Source organism: Cricetulus griseus, chromosome 6 (genome assembly GCF_003668045.3).
Source record: "Cricetulus griseus strain 17A/GY chromosome 6, alternate assembly CriGri-PICRH-1.0, whole genome shotgun sequence".
Classification (NCBI taxonomy): domain Eukaryota; kingdom Metazoa; phylum Chordata; class Mammalia; order Rodentia; family Cricetidae; genus Cricetulus; species Cricetulus griseus.
The window spans coordinates 101,606,996-101,610,885 of record NC_048599.1 but is presented as its reverse complement, the minus strand read 5'-3'; the positions used below and the strand labels follow the sequence as shown (position 1 = coordinate 101,610,885).

The 3,890-nt window shown below is 46.0% G+C and overlaps 1 protein-coding gene across 1 annotated transcript in view; it reads right to left on the bottom strand.

The window, feature by feature from the left end:
* The window catches only part of Wipf1 (WAS/WASL interacting protein family member 1), a gene marked incomplete in the record, with an annotated part of 108,155 nt that extends 107,840 nt beyond the window's left edge, over positions 1-315 (bottom strand). The window contains 1 exon segment of the mRNA XM_035447152.1: positions 1-315.
* Positions 316-3,890: the final 3,575 nt, after the last annotated feature.

Sequence of the window (3,890 nt, the reverse complement as noted above, 5' to 3'; positions counted from 1 at the left end):
CGCGGCGCGCGGGGCATTTTTTTCTGGAAAACTTCTCTCTGGGTCCGCAGGGCTGAGCCGGGGCGGGCAGGAAAAGCGCTCCGCGCCGGGAGACTGCGACCATCCGGGAACTTCGCCGAGATGTGAGCCCTCCCCCTCGGCCCGCGTCCTCCCCCTACGGCCCCCGCCACACGCGGCCACCGAGGCCGCTGCTGGCCCTTCGCCCTTCGCCCTTGCCGCGCCCTGCCCGCCGAGGCCGGCGGGACCGCAGCCCGGGCTGGACTCGCCCCGGGGCGGAGGCCGAGGGGTCCGGACCCGCGTGCGCCCAGGAGCCGGACATGGAAGGGGTACCCAACTGAGGGCGCTGTCCCTAGAGACTTCCCAGGCCGCCGGGTGGGGTCCTTTCCTCCCACCGCAGGGAAAGCCTCTCCCCCTTCCACCCCTGTTTCCTCTCGGATCCCAAACCAGAGGGCCCCGCTTGTAGAAACTTAAAAGTTTGAATTCACTTAAAAGTTTAATTTTAAAATGGAGTGGAACCCACTGAGGCCCAAGAGCCACGCGCGTCCCATTCCCCACCCACTGGGAGCGCACTGCTCTTCTCATGGTAAGATGCCAATCGGCTGGGATGCTGGAGTCTTTTTGTTGTTGTTGTTTGTTTGCCAGCCACCTACATCTGAAAACATGGAAAGACTTAAAGTGAGTGTAAAGAGAAAACCCAGACCCTTCCACAAGACTCTTGCCAGTTCTCAAAACCACCACCATCAGGCCTCAAAGGCAAATTAACACTAGGATGACACGTTAGAAGATGTGCATTTGAAAAGACAAATCACGGTCAGTATAATAACAGTACAATATAAGATGCATATTGTAAAGATACCAAGTTGATGGAGCTCTCTGAGGAAAAACAGCAAAGCTTCAAGAAGGTGCACTTCAAAATTTGGCGTCTAGGATGGCAGGCCCCTGGCTTCAGTGTTTCTGTGCAGCACCATTCCCATGTGGGTATTCTATCTTGACATGCTTCTGGCAGATGCGATAATCCCGGAAAGACAGTGACATGCACCAACTCTTCTAATCTCCTATTGGCTCTTTTTGGTAGAGGTCCCTAAATACACTCATCTTTTTGTTTGTTTGTTGTTTTGGGGTCTCACCATGAATTCCAGGCTGGTCACAAGCTTCCACAGTTAGCTGTATTCATCCACGGTTCATTATACGTTTGCCTTTTGTTTTCATATTTATTTAGTGCATGTAAGTGTTTTGCCTACAAATATGTCTGTGCATCATGTGCATGCCTGGTGCCACAGAGGCCATAAGATGGTTTGGAATCCCCTGAGAATGGAGTTACAGGCTGTTGGGAGCCACCAAGTAGAGGCTGGGAATCCAACTAGTGTCCTCTGTAAGAGTGCTTAACTGCTGAGCCATTTCTTCAGTTCTGGCCACCATTTTTGACATTGAGTTTGGATCTTCTCCTCTGTTAGCAATGTGTAGCGAATAGTCTATCTTGTTGCCAACAACACAGGGAATCTATGAGGAGGGTAAACAAGCTGTACTCTGCCAACAAGCTGTACTCTGCCGTGTGCTGTCAATAAGCAGTGGTAGTGACTAGGTAGGTATATTAAGTACAAAATAGATGGCAGTCTCAAATGCCAAAGAAGGGAGCTCACCTGCCTCACTGGATTCTCACAGGAACCTTGTGAAGTAGGCATCTGTCTCTATTTTGCACACAAGAACTTTACCTCAGGAAGCTTGGCTAACCTGCATGTGAACTTCTGAATCCACCATGCCATAAGTCTCTTGACTTCCTCTGTTCCACCTCTGGCACTGAATGACCTGAAAAACATATTGCTACATGCGTTAGTAAAGAATTGCTGGTGTCGGAGTACATCTGGTTAAAGGCTCTGTGCAAGCTCAAGTTCTGTCTTCTGGGTTCATGCAGGAAGGATGTGGAATACTAGGTCAACTGAGCACCATGCTAGGCCAGGGGATGCTGCAAAGGATCAGGATGTGTTGGGGATGACGATGTCTGTAGGCTGCTTTGCACCACATGAGTGCTCAGCATATTAAATAGACAAATCCAAAACTGAAAGAGCAATGCTCCTGAGAGCTGACGATTTTACTCACTGACACTACACCATATTCCAAAACAAAGCCTTATCACAGAGTTGAATATGGTAATATTTAAACCTCTAGAATAGCAAATTCAGCAAATACTTTCTCTCTGTTTTTTCTTTCTTCCCTAAAATTATGTACTTATTCTAAACAATTTGAACATAAACATAAAACACAGAAAGTAAAAGTCACCTACAATCCTATCTAGAAATCACTACTATTTATGATCTTCCATCTTTTTCCTGTGAATTTGTATTACTTTTTAATCAGAAAATAGGCATAGAGGTGTAACTCTGTGGTAGAGTGCTTGTCTAGGATGCACAAGATCCTGATTTGGTTCCCCACCTAAACATACACACACACACACACACACACACACACACACACACACACACCCCACACACACTCATGCAAGCATACACACTCATGCACACATACACACACTCGTGCAAGCATATTACACACACATGCACACATACACACACACACTCATGCAAGCATACACACACACACACACACACACCCCACACACACTCATGCAAGCATACACACTCATGCACACATACACACACACACACTCGTGCAAGCATATTACACACACATGCACACATACACACACACTCATGCAAGCATACACACACACATGCACACATACATACACACACTCATGCAAGCATACACATACATACACACACACACACACACACACTCAATAAATATTTATTGAAAGCCAGGTGAATAGGATCATGCTGTATGTTTCCTGGTGAATAATCCATTATATTGGTTTTCTGCCTCTATGAGAAATTAACATAAATGTATCAGCCTAAAGCCACATCTATTTATTATTTCAGAGCTTTCAGTAAGTCTGAACCTGGTATGACCAGGGTCTCTGTTCAAAGGCTGAGTTCTTGTCTATGGGTGCTGGAGGAGAGATCCACTTCCAGGCCATGCAGGTCACTGGCAGAATTAAGTTCCCTACTGAGGTCGGGCTGAGGCACCTGTTTCCTTCCTAGCTGTCAGCTTCAAGGCTGCTATCTGCATTCAGAAGCCAGCACAGTCTTTGCCACATAACTGATCTTCATCTTCACGGCCAGGAACAGAGGCTCTCCTCGTGCAAGCTCTATGTTTCTAGCATGTTTGCCAGAATGAACCCTACCCTCCTAAGCTTACTGAAGGCGATCCCTCTGTGTTAAATTACGGCTGTGGAATCCCTTTAAGCAGCACCCAGGTTAGCAGTTTGAATAGCTAGTGGAAACACTAGGGATGGAATTCTCACAGGTATGAAAGTTCACCTCCCATTCCTCTAAGTCTCAACAAATCTACTTCATTTTTTTAAAGGCTGCATGTTTTTTTACTGTATTATGTATCACAAATCCAGCCAGATGCCCTAGAAGTGGACATTTATATTGCTTTAGTTGGTTTCCTGTTTCATACACAATAGCCATCCATAATCTTAAGTGCTCATGTACCTGTGAAGCTCTCTAACTAGTAACCTAATGTATAGAAATTAATACCATAACTTATAAAAATAACTCCCATAAGACAATGGGATTGCAAATTGGGAGAGTTGAAATATCTTCAGCACATTTTCTTTACTTATTTGTGCTTGTGAAAGGAGGTGTGTTCTTGCCGTAACCGGCATGTGGAGGTCAGAAGACAGTCTACAGGAGTAGGTTCTCTCCTTCTATGGCATGGGTTCTGGGGACTGAACTCAGATTGTCAGGCTTGGTGGTAAAGATTTGTACCTTTTGATGGATTCTGATGCTGACCTTGTTATTCAACTTGTTCAAATCAAGAAGTGTATA